The sequence below is a fragment of the Sceloporus occidentalis genome, unplaced genomic scaffold, assembly GCF_023333645.1.
Source record: "Sceloporus occidentalis isolate IW3139 unplaced genomic scaffold, rSceOcc1.0.p SCAF_3, whole genome shotgun sequence".
NCBI classification, from domain to species: Eukaryota; Metazoa; Chordata; class Lepidosauria; order Squamata; family Phrynosomatidae; genus Sceloporus; species Sceloporus occidentalis.
In genome coordinates, this window is record NW_028316983.1 from 70,616,845 (window position 1) to 70,636,633 (window position 19,789).

General features: G+C 41.5%; 1 protein-coding gene across 4 annotated transcripts in view; it reads left to right on the plus strand.

The window, feature by feature from the left end:
• Positions 1-10,182: 10,182 nt before the first annotated feature.
• The window catches only part of ST3GAL3 (ST3 beta-galactoside alpha-2,3-sialyltransferase 3), a 279,714-nt gene continuing 270,107 nt past the window's right edge, over positions 10,183-19,789 (plus strand). For all 4 annotated transcript variants that reach the window (XM_089514962.1, XM_089514963.1, XM_089514965.1 and 1 more), the window contains exon 1: positions 10,183-10,289. The gene's annotated coding sequence lies outside the window, so the exon portion shown is untranslated. The remainder of the gene's footprint in view (positions 10,290-19,789) is intronic.

Sequence of the window (19,789 nt, forward strand, 5' to 3'; positions counted from 1 at the left end):
TTTCAGTCCAGCATTGTTTTATTTCTGCAGTGTGTTTTGGACCAGAGACAAGGTGACCAGGCATCCTCCTCCTTTTCCAGGACATGTCCTCTTCTGTCAAATTTCAAAATGTCCTCCATTTGGATCATGGCTAAGAAGCATGGATTTATAATTACATGGGTGATTTTAGCTTTTATTTTTGGCCATGTCCTACATTTTTTTGCTTGGGTGCCCTACATTTTGGGGTGAGGGCATTGGTCACCTTGGTCAGAGAGCTTTCCAGGGGTTAACTGCCATTCTGCTGTGGTGCTGGAACAAACCACCATTCCCAGAATTCCATAGCATTCAGCCAAGACAGTTAATGTGGTCTCAAACCAGATTATTTCTCCAGTGTAGATGCAGCCCAAGCCTTTTGCCTCTCTTATGCCTGAGATTTCAAAGCCCAGCCTTGGCACCACAACAAACTACAAATCCCAGGATTCCATAGGATGGAGTGATGAGAGTGAAAGCAGTGTGGCAGCAGCCTAAGTGTGCTTAATGCAGTTCTTAACATGGTGCACCTCTTGCCTACAGAGTCTCACAAGACTTTTTTGTTTAACAACTTGTACCCATTAACTCCATTTCATGTCTCCTTTATTTAGTGGGGAGGAATACAGACAAAACAAGTCAAAATGAAGAAAAACCAAAGTCCCTTGACCAAAGGGTTTGGTTGTGGAATAAGCCTCTGAAATATGCAAGAGGCAATGTTAAAATAAAGCCATGTTCAATGCTCAAATGTGCTGTTTGGAATGGGGAGAGGGGGGTGGCCAGAAAGGGAAGTACATTTCCGTGATCTGTCTACGAATAATGTCAAAATGTCCTCCATTTTGATCATGCCTAACAAACATGGATTTATATGAACATTTCTAAAAAAGCCTCAATTTTTTTGCGTGTCCTCCATTTAAAAAAAATTGTGTCCTACATTTGAAAATATTGTCCTGCATTTGTCCTACATTTGTTCCGGTTTGGAGGTCCTCACTTATGGCAACCCTAGTCCCAGATAAATAAATATATAATCTTGGCCAGAATCCCAGAAAGCGATTGTGCTTTCTCAGTGGCTGTGTAAGTGTGCTTCCTGGTGCAGTCAATCATTTCACAAGCATGCACATATCCCCCTCTCTTTTTTTACTTGGTGAGTGGGCATTAATTGGCCTATAATGGATAAGCTTAAAGCTATGGCAGCTGTTGCACAATCATTTGGTCAGTACCTAAGGAAGTCGTGAAGGAGAGAAAATATACTGTTTAGAATAGTCATATTTAGATAGTGGAGTATATTTTGCATATAAGATTTTTATTCTTTTATTGTGTGTCTTTTGTTTTGGGTTTTTAATACTTAATAAAATGTATATATATATATATATAAAGCTATGGCAGCTGTTGCACAATACTTTGCAGAACTGTGGGATCCAGTACAACCAAGGTGCAAAACACACTGCAGAAAAAAAATCCTGTTTGAGACTGCTTTAACTATCCTGGATCAGTGCTAGGGAATCCTGGGAATTATAGTTTATTGTGGCACTAGAACTCTCTGACAGAGAATGCTAAATTTCTCACAAAAATATAGTTCCCAGGATTCCTTAGCATTCAGCCAGAGCAGTTAAAGCAGTTTCAAACTGGATTATTTCTGGAGTGTGTTTTGGACCCAAGCTGACATATATTTATGGTTAAATTTTAGTATATATATTCAGTTGAAAAGTTTATATGAAAATTAATGAACCTGTTTTAGACAAGAACTTGTAGCACATCTTTTAATTATTGTGTCTATGTGCAAGTGTGGTATTTTGTCTACCTTGAACCTATTCTCTATCAGGTTTTTGTGTGACCCTAAACTTATTACAAGACTAGGATACAAATACAGCAAAAGGTTACACAAAATGTCATTGCCCCCTATTTTCCCCCTTCTACCACTTTCTTCTCCATCCAGACATCCATTTTCTTGAGGGTTCCTTCTGTTTCATGGTTTCATGCTGCCTTCCTAAGAGGAAAGCTTAGGCGCGTTACAGATGGGCCCATAGAGGCACCATCATTACGCGCGAGAGGCGGCACTTCCTGATGCGCCTTGCCCCTTGCGCGTAACGAGTGCGTCAACATGGCAGTGCCCTATACAGATGGGCGCCACCATTTTGATGTTGTGGACGCATAGCTGCGCAGCGGAAGTGACGCCGCAAGGGTGCGCCTTGCGCCTTGCAGCGCCACTTCCAGGCTGCAGAAAGAAGCGCCATTTTGGTTTGGCTGCTGTGGTTCCCGGACACAGCAACCGGCAGCAGTGCGAGGCCGCACGTTTTGGGTGGTCTGTAACGCGCCATAGAATATTTACCCTTATCTTTTTTCTTGATTTTGGCCATTCCTTATAAGAGGTGTTGGCAATGGGAGGTGAGAAGTAGGGAGATGCATATTTCCATTCAGTATTGGATCTTATCTTTGCTCCCTCTTGATCTAATGCTTGGAGCACCAGCATTTCCTTAAATAGCAGCAAGATATTATAATGGTATTTAAATCAAACTTAATTGCTTCCTAGCTGTCATATTCTCTTTTGTGCCATCCAGCTTGACATCTGTTTGAAAATACAGTGTTGTGTCAAACAGGAAACTCATTAAAGCCCAAAACATCACCCAGTAATCATGTCTCTAATCTTCTCTGTGGCATTTAGATGGCTGATTGCACAGGCTGTCCCCAGCTCCTAGATTCTTGTTGTAGGAAATCTGGTTTTGTTGTGGAATCTTTCTACCATGTGGGACACCTGAGAGAGTGGAGTAGTGTTTCCAGAATCACAAAACACAGTCTGAATAATAAATAGGAACCTTGCTGTTGTCTGTCTTATCTCTTTGGATAATTGTTTCTCTCACCCTTTGTCAAAAGCAGGTCATCGCCTACATCAGGAGCCGTGTGACTTTAATCTCCAGGTGATAAGGTAGCTGGCTAGAGGAGATGAGAGCGATTGAGTGCTCCAGCCTCTAACCATTCCTTTTGGGTCCTTGACTGAGGAGACATTACTGAAAGGAATAAAGATAGAAGGCTTATCTAATGAAATTCTCATTGCTTCTCTGGGACTATGGATTGTATACACAATGACAATTTTTCCCACTTGCTTAGAATAATGTTCTGACTGAAGTGCCCAATGATATCAGCCTGTTTGGCATTGTCTCTCCATTAAAGATAAGCGTCTTCTAAAGAACGCTACTTCCTCTAATGAAATATAAACAGTATAGTGTTGATATCATCATCCTATATTTGATATGTTACTCATTACTCATGATGGTTCAGAAAAACTGCCATAACTATTAAATGCCAGTCAAATGGAACCAGTGGTCTTGATGAGTCATGATTCAGTCATCTAATTTTCGAATCTCCCTTGAAAGATATTTTGTTGAAGAATGAGCACTTCTGGATCATTCCAGAAGACATTTAAATAGTTTACTGACTCCTGAATATTGTCATTTTTAAATATCAAATTTGATATTTAAATACATTTAGCATACAGACTAAACCTCTCATCCTGTGTAGAAAGCACATAGTGTATTACCATTTGTTGTAGCCAATCTTATTAGGGGCTTATAATAAGAATTCTGCATTAAGTGAATAAGGGGATGTCTCATTTGGTGCAGGGTCTGGTTGTTATTTTTGTGTGCTCTGTTATGCTACCTGTTATAGCTAGTGAATAAATTAGGGAGGTTTGGGAATGTCTATGAAACAGAAATATAATTTCTAAACTGAGCCATGTATCAACAATGGTAAGGTGTACTTAGGTGGGCAGCCATAGGTGAACATTGCTTACAGTATCACTTTTTCTCCTTGGTCTTTAATGGGGGGGAAATCGTGAAATATTTGGAGTGATTAATTTGCTCCAGATAGGATTTGATTCCACCCCTCCTGTGTTATCACAGGCAGCTTTTCTTGTATATGCAGTTTCTACAACTAATTTCTTTTGGTTCTCTGATCTTTGAGGACTATCTTATATTCTGCTTATAGTATGATTTGAAGAATCATGTACATTTGAAGAATTTCCGGAAAGTTTGGGAAGTGCCGGGTAGCACAAATGATACAAGTGAGAGACAAAGGTGCTGCTGGTAGAAAGCCAGACCAAGAGGCTGTACAAACAGTCCCTAAGGGGCAGCATGCAGCAACCTCATGCCACAGCCCTGACCCAGCCTCTGGAGGACACTAAAAGGAGCAGCAAAAAGCAACTCCTTTTTGCACCTTCCAAAGGGCGCCATAGTCGTGGCAGCATGGCTGTATGGCACCCCTTCGGTGTTGTTCAATGTGGACACAGTGTCAGAGGGGCATCATGATGCCGCGCGCCATCTGGAGCTGTGTGCGGCATCATGGTGCCCTGGTGGCGTTGCCAAGGGCATGTGTCATCTGGACGCGACACCCTGACTCTGCCCCCAGGCCAGCACAGAGTGTCGGTCAGTACAGGACCCAAATTAGTTCACCCTCATACTATCTCTCATGTTCCATATAACAACTCTGGGGGGAAATGAACTTTGTGCTTTATTTTTGAGTTTCTGATAGGGCAGTGGTGGGTAAATATGGCAGGTTGAAGGGCCACGTTTTTACACCTGGGGGATAAAGTTGAGTTTTGATTCTTGAAAAAATCAGTATTTCTCATGTTGTAACAGTGCAGGAGAGCCCTGCAACCTATTTACAAGGCAAATCATCCCTTATGGCACAACGACAACAAAATATTCACAACCCCAGTTGGAAACCTATAGATTAGTCCCAACTAGAGGAGAACCACCGAATCAATTATAATGTCAACACATAGGTAAATCCCATCAATTTAAATTAGTTTATTCTACCCAGGACTAACAATATGATTTAGGCCCCCTATTTTGTTTTTGCCACAAAAAGGGCATTCTGAGGAGTCTGAAGGTGTTAAGCGTTGCAAAAACAGCAGTTAGATATCTAGAAGAATCTGCAACCATCAAAAAAATAAGTGATGGCTCTTTTTGCAAGGTGGGAATTGTTCCAGTGTGAAACCTAAGAAATGCCCACCTGTCTTTTCTGTATTGTATGGCAAAACAATGCCAGAGCAGTAGTACAATTTGACTTGCATTTCCACTGAGCAATCTTTCCTAAGGTAAACAATTACAATGTTAATTCATGCATTTTACCTAAGTAGACTAAATTTTGTTTCAACTATTTTTTAAAAAATAGCTTTAATTGGATAAATTATCTAAGTAGTGCTTTACAGTAACTTCATCTAGTCACATTTAATCTTTTGACCTAGGTCTTCAGCTGTCTTGCTGAAATCATGCCCCCCCCCCCTTTCATGGTACAGTTTTCTGAAGTAGTATTACTACAGGAAGAGTATTGAACAGATGCTATGGGGAGTCTTGTTGATGTAGTGCAATATACTGTGCCTAGTTATGGAGGAAGGAGGTCTTGGAACCAGTGCACAGATACAGATATTAATGCAGTGATACTCAAAGTGGTGGTCTGAGGATCAGTGCTAGTCCCCAAACCACTGACTGGTCAGTGAGTTTCCAGGAAAGGAAGAAACAACTGTAGACAATAGGCACAAATATGTACTAGTTGCTGGCATACTGGGAAAATAAATTACTGGTTCCCCATATCAGGAAGCTTGATAAGTACTGGTCTAATATACATCTAAACATCTCATCTTCTTAAAAAAATGGTTAGACAACAAAATAGGTTCACAGTTCTGTTAGATATGTTAGGTATCTCCGCTAACTTCCTCAGTTTCTACTGATTCCTCTTAGTCTACTGAAACAATTAAAACCAGGAAATGCTATTTTCAGCCATCAGAGGCCTCATAAACTGTAAGGGTGATGAACAGTTCTGGAACTGAAATTTTGGGTAGCTATGAGAGTTGCTTATAAAACAAAGTACTTGTCTAGAGAATAGCAGCAATGCATGCCCCGAGAAAGATGTTTTCCTTAGGACATTCCCTATGGAAGAACCAAATGCTCTGCAGCAGAGAACTTCACAGATATAGGACTCATGTTTAGATTAATATGGAAACAAGAATAATAACAGAGTTTATGAATACCTACAGTGATCTCTAAGTCTGGCAAACTATGGTTCCATTCCAATCTAATGGAAGGAAATGTAAAAACAAATAAAGAAACTAAAGAAACCCTAAAAATAGGGGAAGGACCTCTGATTCAATGACAGCAACAGTATTAAATTAAACAAGAATAGATATGCCACGTTACGCAAAGAAACAGTGCAAGTAATGAACCGGGGATAATTGTCTTGGTATCAACTAAAGAACCCCAATTATTTACAGATGACTAGAGAAAATAGCAAACATTACAAAGAAGGACTAAAGCTCAATGTTAGAACACATGCTTTTCATGCAGCATGACACTCCTGAAATCCTGGAGAGCTACTGCCAGTCCATGTGAACAATACTAAGATATATGACAAATAATCTGAGACTGAGCACTAATTTTTCTCATGGATTAATAAAATGTAATATTGAAATGCTTAATTTGGGTTTGATTTGATTGTGCTCTATTTGTTTATGTATAAAATTTATTAGACACCTTTTTATCTCTAAACTGCTCAAAAGCAATGTACCAAAGCCAGCAAGACAGCAACTGTGAAAAACAGAAGTAGAAAATCACAGTGCCATATTTAGCAAAAACTCTTGCAATTTAAAATGTTTTTCTTGCCATGGAAGCGTTTAATTGGGGAGGGGAAGCATTTCTCAAGGGAGCAGTGGACTATAGTGCGATTACCAAGGACCCAACCTAATTGAAATGGATAATCTTCTTAATTACAAAGACCTGCTAAACTCAACAGCTGAGGAAAAGAAAGAGCCTCAGCTAAACACATTGAAATCAGCTCAAAATTTAGGTCAGCTACTTGCAAGAAAATGCTGCACAAGGAAGTAGCAGTCTTCAGTGACAAATGTAATGGAAAATTTGAGATGCACTGCAGATAGGAGGGGAAATACACACAATACCACTGTGTAAAACAGAAAAGAGTAGTGGAAACAATTATAATCGCACTGAAATAAATCTAGATCATGAATGAAGAAAAGATGTGAATGAAAAATAAGCAATTGCAACAAGTAGGGTGGGAAGATTGTGATGCCTTAATAACAGAAAAAGAAAGAATCTTGCATAACCTTAAAATGCAAATATTTATAATCGATAGTATAAGTATTTGAAGAAAACTCCCAGAAAGCTAAACAAATAAATACAGGAGAAGTAAATAAAAACGTATAAGAAAGCTAGTAACATCCCCAAGACAGTAAGGAAAGCTCCTGCCAACAGAGCTGAATCAGGGCAGGGTAAAATCTTTGTGACCTTCCAGATGATATTGGGCTGCAACTGCTGGCATTTCTTGCCATTGGTTGTGTTGTTTACGGCTAATGGCAGTTGCAGACCAACAACATCTGGAAGGTCATACATTTCCCACCAATACGAGTCTTACCTAATCCAGACAATTAAAATTACTTGGATTCATTAATCATAAATATCTCATGTGTCATTCATTTCAGTGGGTTTAGTCTAGTTCAGTGGGTGTGGCCCATTAAAAACTACCATGAGAGTGGAAAAAATTGATCAGCTAAAAGCAATTATTATAAGTGCTACTTCCTTAATTGGAATATACAGTATTTAAAAGTTTCAAAGGAGACTGCTTCAGCAGTTTTACAATCGTGCTATTTTTAAATTTAAATGGAAGCTATGAATGCTTCTAAGATGTACAGATGGCATGGGAAACAGAAGAGTCTGCTGCATATTATATGAGAGAGATTCTCTTGAATTCTAGATCTCTCAATGGCTTTTATACCCTTCATTGAGGTATCCTTCTGACTCAGGGATTAAGTGAAGTTACAGGACATGTTATTTTGTGAGAAGTCAATCCTAGATGTTATTAGTACACTCCTGTGCAACCTGCCTTCTTGTTGTTGTTGTGTGTCTCTAAGTCATATTTTACTTATGGCAACCCTAAGGCAAACCTGTCAGGGTTTTTCTTGGCAAATTTCTTCACAAGAGGTTTGCCATTGCCATCATTTGAGGCTAAGAGTGTGTGACTTGTCCAAGGCCACTTAGTGAATTTTTGTGCTCGAGTGGGGAATTGAATCCTGATCTCCAGAATCATAGGCCAAGGCTCAAATAACTACATCATGTTGGGTGGCTGGTGGTTTGAAATTGCTCGGTGAGGTCTGAGATATCACAGATAGATTGGCACATTGCTCTACCTCGTGTTTCCATATTTTAATCCCAAAGGGCAGATCATGTGTTACATCAGTGCCTGATGTCAGAAGATCTATGGCCACCACCACAATTGCCATCTTTCTGCATCCTATTATACTCTGAACCCATTCTTACAAATATGTCCAGTGTTTAAATGCATGTGGCTTGAAGTTTACGTTCTCTATTTGCATCTGAAAAAGTGGACTGGCTTTTCCAGGTTATGCTAAAATGAATTAGTTTTTTTTAAAGAACCATCAGAAGTAACATCTTTATTTTTTATAGTGATACATTCCTTTCCAACAGTATTTTAAAGGTGTCACTATATTCCTTCCTTCCTTTTTTTTATATTGATATCAATTCAGGAGTGAATGGGGCTAGTCAGAGTTTATAAAGACAGAGTGCCCCCATGCAATCCAAACTAGCACACTGCCAACAGTTTTGTTTTTTTTTTTTTTGGGGGGGGGTCTTTTATAGGCCAAAACCTAGCCTCTGGGGAAATACACTCAGAAATAATTGTAGCCAAATGCCTATTTAGGGAGTATTTATTGGGGTTGGCTACAAAGACCCATGAGACTGTTTCCCTTATGTATACCAAGAGAAAAGAGTACCAAAGGAATCACGCAGAAACAGAAATCTATATCTACAAATGAAGTGTTTTTTTAATTGGGGAAAATCACACAGCAAATAATTTCCTTTCACACATTCAGGAAAATGGAATAGTTTCAAAGGTTGAACTAAAGGCGATACTTACACAAGGGGAGGCTTGCTTCCAGATCTGATTGCTTGATGTGGCGTGGGACACAGCCGTTCTGTGAGCTAAGATGAATGGATGTGTCAGAGCTAGTCAAAGTTCATAAAGACAGAGTGTCCCCACGCAATCCACACTAGCACACTGGCAAAGGCTTTCTTGGAGGGGCCTGTTATAGGCCCAAACCTAGCCTCTGTGGGTGATGGTGACTCACAAGCCCTCCGAGAGTCAGGGTGACCAGATATCCTAACCAGAAAGGAGGACAAGGCACCACAAAACATAGAACAATGAAGAAAAATGTAGTTTTGTGAGACATTTAGCCTTCTTTGTCAGAGAGCTCTGGCGCCACAATAAACTACAGTTCCTAGGATTCCCTAATAGTACTGAGCCAGGGCAGTTAAATTGGTCTCAAACTGGATTATTTCTGCAGTGTGTTTTGGACCCAAGTCTACCATAAAAGTTAGGCTACAACTTCAACTACACACCAGTCTCAAAACAATGAGAGAGCGAGAGCGAGAGCGAGAGAGGTTGCATCCACACTGCAGGAATAATCCAGTTTGAGACTGCTTTAACTGCCTTGGCTCAGTGCTATGGGATCCTGGGAACTGTAGTTTGTTGTCACCACAGTTCTCTGACAGGGAAGGCTCAAATGTCTCACAAAAACTACAAATCCCAGAATCCCACAGCAGTGAGCCGCGGCAGTCGAAGCTGTGCCAAAGTGGATTATTCCTGCAGGTTGTGCCTTCTTACATAGCAGGGGGTTAGGCTTGATGGCCTTTAGGGGGAGCATGAAGGGCCAGCTCTATGGTTCTATGATGGCCATAAGGGGAGATGAAGGGGGGCTTCCTCCAACTCTATGGTTCTATGATTCCTAGACAGTCGGGGGGGCTCCAAGTAGTGTCCCTTCTTCCCAATCACCGTAGACGACCCTTCCTCCTCCTGATTGGCTAAGCGGGCAAAGATGCCGCCTGCCTGATTGGACTATCCCTTGCCCTGTTCTATGTCTTCCCTTTCTCTATTGGACAGCGGCGCGCCGTCTCTTTCTCTCCGCTTCTCTGATTGGCCGGCGGAGAGAAGCCCACCAACTACACTCCGGCTGCCGTTTTAGGTGTTTCTCTGAGGGGAAACCCCCTCCTCCCGCCGGTACCCAGCCTCGGCCTCTCGCCATTGGCCGACGGAAGCCCCGCCCCCTCCCGTGATTGGTCTGCGGCCCCTTCTGTCCCTGAGGCTGGCGGCGGCTGGTTGGCGTGTGTGCCAGCGCCGCTGCCCGGCCCGGCATGGCGGGTGGCTGGGCGGCAGGAACCGGAGGCCGGCGGAGGAAGGGAGGCCGGGAGACCCCCGCTGCGCTGGTGAGGAGCGGGTCCACCGAGGGAGGGAGGGGGGGAGCGGTCGCCGTCGCCGTCCCAGGCTGCATCCACACTGGAGAGATAACCCGGTTTGGAACCGCTTTGTGTGAGTCGGGGATTTGTAGTTTGGTGAGATACCTAGCCTTCCCTCTGAGAGAGCGCCCTCTGCCACAACAAGAGACACCTCTCAGGGTTTGTGGCTCAGCGCTGGGGGATCCTGGGAGCTGTGGTCTCTGAGAGAGCGCCCTGGGGCCGCAAGGAGCTGCATGTCCCATGATCTGTGGCTGAGTGCTGTGGGATCCTGTGGCTTGTGGTTTGGAGAGAGACACAGCCTTCCCTCTCTCAGAAAGCGCCCTGGCGCCACAGCACACTGCCAGCCTCAGTGGGGCTCTGGTGAGCCTTGGCAGTGAACGCGCAGCCCTTCTTCCCTTCACCAGGGATGCTTCCCTCCTTCCTCCTTACCGTTAAACACCCTCCGTCATCTTCCTTCTCCTTGCTGCTTTGCTTGTTCTGGGGAGGTCTTCCTTGGTTTCCTAGTCGTCACAGCTTCGTGGAGTTGCTTCTGATTTAACACTGGGATGGAGCGGGGGCTGGAATTGCCTCTGGGCCCTTGGCTTGTGGGGTGTTCGTCTGGTTTCTTCAGTAGTTTTGTTTTTCAGGTGTTGGAGCCAGCATGACGTTTGACGGGTGGACTATGGTCCAAAACACACTGCAGAAATAAGACAGTTTGAGACCGCTTTTACTGCCCTGGATCAATGCTAGGGAATCCTGGGAACTGTGGTTTTGTGGGACATGTTGCCTTCTTGGCCAGAGAGCTGTGGCGTCACAGTAAACTACAATTCCCAGGACTCTCTAGCACTGAGCCAGGGCAGGTAAAGTGGCCTCAGTATGGGATTATTTCTGCACTGCCTTTTGGACCGATGACTCCGTGTGGAGGAGTCTCCTTCTTTGGAGGTCTTTAAACAGAGGCTGGATGGGGAGGCTTGAATTGTGATTTCCTGCATGGCAGAGGGTTGGACTGGATGGTCCTTGGGGTCTCTTCCAACTCTTTGATTCTGTGACTCTTGGAAACCAGGGTTCCAATCCCTGCTTGGTCATAAAACCCATTGGGTGACCCTGGGCAAGTCACACTCTCTCAGCCTTGGAGGATGGCAAGAAACCTGCCAAGAAAACCACATGACAGGGTTGCCTTAGGGTCACTATAAGTTGGAAAACACTTGAAGGCACATTATTATTATTAAGCTCTCTGAAAGGTTGTGGAATTCAGAGACATAGCTGTGTTAGCCTGGAATATCCGTATGCAAAGGGATCTTACAGCATCTTGAGAATCCACCTCAACATTAGGAATAACTTCCTAACATAGCTGTTTGATAGTGGAATATGCTCCCTTGGAGAGTGAAGAGTCTCCTTCTTTGGAGGTTTTTAAACAGAGGCTGGATGGCCATCTGCCAGGATTGTGTATCCCTGCTTGGATTAGATGGCCCTTGAGGTCTCTCCCAACTCTATGATTCCATTGTCTTTGTGATTAACTGAGGGAAAGACATAGCATAAGATTTCGTAGGCTTGGTCTACTTGCATCTGAGGAAGTAGACCAAGGCCCAAAACAGACTGCAGAAACCATACAGTTTGAGACCACTTTAACTGCCCTGGCTCAGTACTAGGGAATCCTGGCAATAGTCGTTTATTGTGGCGCCAGAGCTTTCTGACAGAGAAGGCTAAATGTCTCACAAAAGTACAATGCCCAGAATTCGCTAGCATTGAGCCAGGGCAGTTAAAGCAGTCTCAAACTGGATTGTCTCTGCAGTCTGTTTTGGACTCAAGTCTACAAAAGCCCATGCTACAACTTCTTTTGCACAGTGAGTCTCAGAGATCCCTTTGCATCTTGAAAGGTTGTTGTTTATTCAAAATGATCAGCTGGTATGTTGTAATTCCTCTTTGCCACAGAGGAGCACCTGTCCTCTTGCAGATTTGGCCGTGGCTCCTCCTCTTTGCTGAGGGTTGCTGTCAAGAGCTGAAGGCCAACAGCAGTTGGATGGTTTTAATGGAGATGCCAGTTGGCAACCTCTCCTTTTGTGTCAATATTTACTCTGTATCAAGGAAAGCCAAGTAGGGTGGGAAGAGTAAGCAATCATGTTTATTATAGCTGGGGTAGTTAATAAGAATGTGCCTGAATTCTTAGGTATCATCCGTGTGTGGTTGTATCACACCTATTTGTTAGACGCATTCAACATCAGTTTTCCAACTGTGTCAATATTGACTTACGCAGAGTTGAATGTGAAGAGAAACCCTTATCCAAACGGTAACCAATCCATTTCTCTGAATGCAGAGGAAAGGAGAAAGAATACTGTACCAAAACATATCTGTATTTGTCCAAACTGTCATCTTGTAACTTTGGTAGATTAAGGGCAAAGTTGCCTTCAGTTGCCACATAGGAATATCAGCATCATTTGTGTTGAAGGTAACATGAGAATTTGCAGCGAAAAGGAATCAAACCAGAGAACTTGCTGATCAAAGAGAGGACCTGATCTGTTTCTGAAAGGGGAAGTTTATCCAACCTTTCTTGCATTCTCTTATTATGATGGATTCTTCTGAAGGATAAATTTTAACACAGAACTGTCCCCTTTAAAAACAAACAACTCTGTGCACCTGAACAAGATTTTACCTTACTGCTCTCCTTGTTGTACTAGCTTTGAATGTTCATGCAGCATCTTGTATTCGGGGGGGGGGGGGCAGGATGCTGATCTGAGGTAGCATTGAGACAGTCTGTCACCACCTCCGTGCTGAAAGTAATATAAGCCAATCATCATGAAGCAGTAATAAATTTCAAAGTGCAGGTGCTCATTATGGAATTCCTCATTGCTTGGTCATGAAACTCACTGGGTGACATTGGGCAAGTCACACTCTCAGTCTCAGGGGAAGGCAATGGCGAAGCTCCTCTGAACAAATCTTGCCAGGAAAACCACGTGATAGGTTTGCCATAAGTCAGAAATGACTTGAAGGCACACAACAACAACTCAGTGTATTAGGAGCAACTGATATCATAAACTACCAGAACAATGGCAAAAGGCAGTGTATTGATTATAGGAGAGCTTTCAGACCACATGAAAAAGGGCAGGAATGGGGATACAGTATGTCCTCAAACAGGGCATAAACACTAGGTCAAGATTTTCCAGAATATAATTATCCCAGCAACAGGGAACAACACTTTATCTCAGTGTCAATAGCAGCTCTTAAGCTTGTCATCTTTGCCAGGTCTTTTGTATAGTCAATGTGACTTAATTGTCAATTGAGACAAGTCAAACCCAAACGCTTCATATTACAACAGGGAGAGTTCTCTGAAATACATATCGCTGCTGGGAAAATCCATTTTCTTCCAGCTACTGCAATGTTTTTGTTGAAGTTAAGAGTGAACTGGGAAATCTGAGGGATAGTTAGTAATTGGTCATTGTTCTTGCTAACCAAAAAACCCTGATGCTTTGATCCTGTGAGCTAAGGTTGCCAGACACAACACAGGAAGTGCTGAATCGTCTCTAACCACTATTTCCACTCACCTGGCTTCCTTATGAATTCCTTTGCTGCTTGCTCTGAAGTGTTTTAATGCAAGAGTAACATTGGCCTAAGCAATGTGCATGACTCTTTATCATCTGATCATCATTCAGCCAAGGGAATGGGTCACGATTTGGAAGAGGAGAGCTATGCAGTTGTCTGTCCACCTCCTCTCCCCTGTTCCTGGAACTGAGCCTAGAAGGTACTCTCACACAGCTCCTAATAAGTGTGATTTGATCCTTATTCGGGCAAAAATAAAGCTACCTTTTCATCAGAAGTGTACATTAGCAGGGCTTGACCAAGATATTTCAGATAGAGAAAACCCAAATAGAGCATCGCCTAGTAAGAGTACCAAAAAATAAATTGTTCCTGTTTAGCATTGTTCACATTTGAAACAGCCTCTTTGTCTACTGAATGAGAGGATGCGTCCTGGAAGTAGCCATACCTTTGGGAGAAGCAATGTGGAACGTACCCAGTGTCAAACACAAGGACTGTTTTGCTCACTTGCCATACATATTATCTGAGTCTGAAAAGTATCTGACACTTCTGGAAGGCAGCATGATGACATCAGTTGGAAGCAAAGGGCTGGTGCTCAACTGACTAGAGGCCTGAGTATCTAAGAAATCTCAGCAGAATCCCTTTTTTCAAGTCAGACCACATTCTGAAATTAAGGAGGGAGCGACTGGTGAGATAGCTGTCTGTTTGTGGTGCTCTGCATGTGGAAAGTGTGTGGCTTGCCTGGTTTTTTAAAACTCCTAAATGAAGAAGGTTTTTTTTTTTAATTTGGCCAGCAGCCCAGACCTTCCAAACTGTCATCTGATCTAGTTTTAAGCATGGCTGACAAATCTTTTACTGACTGAATTGCTTTTATGTCTTCTGTTTTTTCCCCTTTTCATTTTCTTGTTTGTCTTTTAGTCTGGTTATTTATTAAAATCATATGGCTGTATCCATCAATATGCTTCTGCAGATTTATTACAAAATGCTGTAATAATAAAATACTGCAACAACAGTTTAAAAATGTATGCCATCACAACAAATATGCATTTTTACTTTATGCTTTTTCTTCCAGGGTCAGTGATCCAATGAAAGAAATCTCCAAAACCAGATATGTAGATAGATTAGAAAGCTGAAGATGTTTTTTTTACTATACTAAAAGAAATGGCTTGATACTAACTTATCAAATCTGAGTCCTCTGACAGCATGAAATCTTTGCATCTTAGCTAGTAGTTAGCTTATACAAGCATACTGTTTGCTGGATTTATGCAGCTTCCATATATATATATATTTGCCATTGTTTTATTGTTCAGTCAGCAATCACAAAAGTATTGAGGTAGGTATTTTCTATTTTGCTATAAGGTTCACAGTACAGTCAGCCCTCCACATTCACTGGGGTTAGGGGCACGCACAGGACCCCTGCAAAAGTGGAAAATTTGCAAATAATTCTTACCCTCCCCAACCATATTTAACACAGACAAAAAGTACAATGTGCAAATTCAGCCCATCATGGATGCTTTTGAGGAGGCAGGGTTCCTTTGCAAGGCAGAAATGGGTGGCTGGCGGGACTTGCTGTCGCCTCTGCTCCTGCCCTATGCCATTTTTAATATGGATTTGTTTGCAGTATCTCAGTCTTGTGAGGCTTCCAGACCCTATCAAAAATGGCATAGGGCAGCAGTAAACATGGCAGGAAATAATCCATGAATAATTAAATCTGCAAAAGTTTGAACCCACTGTCTGTATTTGTTCTTATCTCCATGTATATCACATTGATTTTAAAATGTTCCAGCGTAGCATTGTTGAGTATACAATACAGCATAAAACCCTAACAAAATCCAGAAACCATCATATAAAGATAACTTTACTGAGGGCTTGTACAGACAGGCCAAAATAAAGCTGCTTTGGGTCACTTTGGAGGTATGCTGTTTAAATGACACATGCATCTTAAGAGGCCAGAAGCTGTGTCAAAGCTGCGCTCCAGTCCTTAGGACTGGAGCATGGCTTTGGCATGGCTTTTAGCCTCTTAGGATGCATACATCATTTAAATACCATACCTTCAAAGTGACCCAAAGCAGCTTTATTTTGGCCTGTGTATACGGGCTCTCAGTCAGCCAAAAGTATCAAATAAGTGGTGCTTGCTTTCAAAGTTTTGGTTCAAAGCTAGCTTTCTGTTGGCCTAAAAAGGCTTAGACCACATGGCCACCATGTCATCCTGCGTGCTTTTTAAAAAATAAAAAAAAACCTTTTACATAGAGATTTTGTAAGCATACTGACATTTAGTTTTAACATTTATTTTAAAATTAGAGTTAAATAGTCTACTAGTGATATTTTGTGCTATTCAAAAATCAGTTTAATAGTCTATTTAAAAATTTTAAAACTCAGGGTTTGTTTTTAAGTGTGTGGTCATTTGTTTGTTTTTTGATTGTTGATTTTTATTTGCCCTGCACCTGGCAAAAAAGATGTGTGCCTGCTGGGAGAAAGAAAACAGGAAAGTAGTCAGCCAAATCTCCCTCAGTAGGGTGTTTCATAGTTCTTCATCTTGTTTTGTGTTTTACCTGCAGGCTCTTTCTTTGATTGATGAAGGACCAAGAAAGCAAAGGGAATCCATTTTAAAACTTAATTTTAGTTGATGTCCAGAAGCAATTTTATGAATTAATGTTGTGAATAGTAATAATAATTGTACCTTGCCAGTTATGTTTGGCATTTTTTGCTAGATCAAGTGCTATGTACAACTTACCTTCTTTTTCTTATGATATTCATTTAAAAAACCCATGAAAGCTTTGCACATTATTTTATAAACATTTCCACATGGGATTAAGCAAAGGGGAATTAGAGTCAAAAGTGGATGTGCTCAATTTAAGCAACTTTGTCTCTTGTTACTAAGGTTGTGTTTGTATAATTAGAGAGGAATCTTTTTGAGCAACAACAACTGTTTAGGATAATGGCAATGAAGCGTTAGTGGTACCTTTTCTTCTACCTACTAAATGCTCCAGTTACAGAGGAAAGTTGTGCTTTTGTTGTTGTTTTTGCCTCAACTTGTCAAAATGCGATTTTAGGGCTCTAGTTGACTGTCACGGAATATCTTTTTCTATACTGGTGGGGAGGAAAGAAACAAGCTGTGCAACAGCAGGAAAGATACAAATGAATAAAGTTATTCAAGGCATGGCGTTTCCTTGTCAATTATTTAGATATGATATTGAAGCATGGCAGATCTGCTTTCATATGAGTGGGGGAAATGGTGTTCAGAGGTGAAAACTGCATTTGCAGTGTCTCTGGAGTATTACTGAAAGGAACCCTGCATTCTTTCATTTTTCCATCAGTTGTGTTTCCTAATACTAGTGAAAGTTCAGTGTTTTTAATGCTTGTGGTGTGTTTGAAGGTGTGCCTTAGACACTAGTGGTCAGATGAAGGGATCCTGATCCAACTACAGTTTTATTGGGTGGTATGTTGACTGTTCAAATCATCTTGGTTTAGTTTTTCAAAGTTATTTTATGTACAATAGTTAGTGCCTGACACTGTAGTGCTTTTTACCTTGAGTTGCTGGTAGGGACAAAGAACTCTATAAAACCCAAACTTCTTGCAGATTTTTGCTCTCTCCCAAGTCTGTCATTCGGAATCAAGGAAGTCTCTGAATATCCTTGTTCGGGTTCAGTCAGTTAACCACCTCTTCTCCTAGGAGGCTCTTTACCCACAGGGCATGTCAGCATAACTCTGACTTCCATCTATCTCTGATTTGGTAATGTCTGTGGAGATTGTTTGGTGTTCTGAGAGATTACAGTTTGCTGCCCTAATTTTGCACTCCATTAAGAAAAATCACACAGACGGGAATAACTTTCTTAATGCAATTTATTCTGGTTGCTTGGAATAGTCATGGAATGCCTTGATAAGTGTTCTTTAAAGAACAATTTAATGTAATATCTGAATTAAATTTGACATGACATGGAGCAAATCATATAATTATGGTATGTCCCAGTGAGTCAACACTGGCTGATTTAATATTGGATTGGAATGATCCATGGGGTTTAGTGCTTCCATCTACCCTGCCATCTCTCTCCTCACTTTCATGGAAGAAGTCTGTTACTTCTTCTTTTGACCAAGACATAATTTTGTGGGTTGGAAGTAATGGTAAAGTATGTTTTAATCAAAAGATGAAGGTGCACATACAAGGAACATAGGGGGAGGAGGAGGTACTCAAGCTTATGGCTCCTTGTGAAGACCTGCTCCCTGTGTTCAGTCCTCATTGTGGAAAGTTTGTCTGTAGAAAAATAACAAAACCCACATCCATAAAAACAGATTGTCCTCCTATCCTCTTTCTGACACACAAAAACGCATCAATTTAATCACAGAAATAATGACCTAGGTTATATCCACAGAGCAGAATTAAAACAGTTTGACACCACTTTAACTGCCTTTACTCCATCCTACAGAATTCTGGGATTTGTACTTTGGTGAGGCATCAGAGGTCTCTGACAGACCAGGCTGGGAACCTCACCAGACTACAGATTCCAGGATTCTGTGATGGCAGTTAAAGTAGTATCCAAACTGCTTTAATTCTGCTATGTGGATACATCCCTAGACTTTTAAGTATCTGCTCCTTTGTAGAAAGTAGATTTATGGTCGAAAACACACTGCAGAAATAATCCAGTTTGAGACTGCTTTAATTGTCGTGGTTCAGTGCTAGGGATTTCTGGGAATTGTAGTTTATTGTGGCACCAGAGCTCTCTGAGAGAGAAGGCTAAATGTCTCACAAAACTACAGTTCTCAGAATTCTGTAACATTGAGCCGCGGCAGTTAAAGTGGTCTCAAACTGGATTATTTCTGCAGTGTGTTTTGAACCAGAGTCTTCTACTTGTGAGCAAACACCATTTTTGCTGCCACTAAGAGATGAGCAATCATTTTTAGATTTTCTAATGCCAAAATGAGAGTGGTTATAATAGAACCATATGCTGAGTCAATATGGTTTATTACTAGTTTTCAGGATCTTTTGGAACAGTTCCAGAAAATATAGATATTTACATCCGTGTTCTGCCATGCCTTCAGGATCTGTTGTTTCATAGTACAAAGTACACTGCCAAAAGGTGAAGACATTTTTATTGAGTCAGGCTTTCAAATTTTAATTATTGAACTGCAGTGTGTGATGTGAGAGCCAGCGTGACGTAGTGGTTTAAATGTTGAAATAGCATTGTGGAGGCCAGGGTTTGAACGTTCCTGAGCTGAGTAGGTTTTGGTAACCCTGCCCCATCGGGCATGTGCCCATGTTTGGTGCCAAAGGGTATTCTTTCTTTAGTTCCTTTTCACCTGTTGAAGGGATAGCTTCTGTTGCATAGCATTTTTGCTTTCTTGGCATTCTTACTTTCACTTCCTTCTTTCTCTTCTAAATCTTATGCCTGTTAATTCTCCTCTTTAAACCTCTAAATATTTTTTTCTTTATTGTTACTAGAATTTCCCAGTCTCATATCTTTTGGACCTCTTCTCTTTGTGACTTTGGTATCAAAGCCTTCAAGCTTTGTATGGTCTCTTAAAAAGCATGTTTCTTTTGTAGGAAAGATCTCTACCTCTACACCCACTCCTAGTACCATATTTTCCGGTGTATAAGACGACTGGGCGTATAAGACGACCCTCAATTTTTCCAGTTAAAATATATAGTTTGGGATATACTCGCCGTATAAGACTACCCCTCTTCCAACGCACACCAAATAAAAATTAAAAAACATCAGATTTAATTTCAATATGGTAATTTTAATTCAAATGACATGCAGGTACTTAGCAGGAAACCTTGTTGTATACAAAGCCTGCTTGGATTGGTCAGCTCTCCCTGCCTGCCCAGCCCTCCCTGTCTCCAAGACTATCAGAGCGGTAACTGCTTTCATACGATCGTCGTATACGGTGGGGATGTGGCTGCGGCCATTTTTGAGCTCCCCCCCTCCCCCCCCATATGCGGCGACCGCAGATTCTCCATTCCG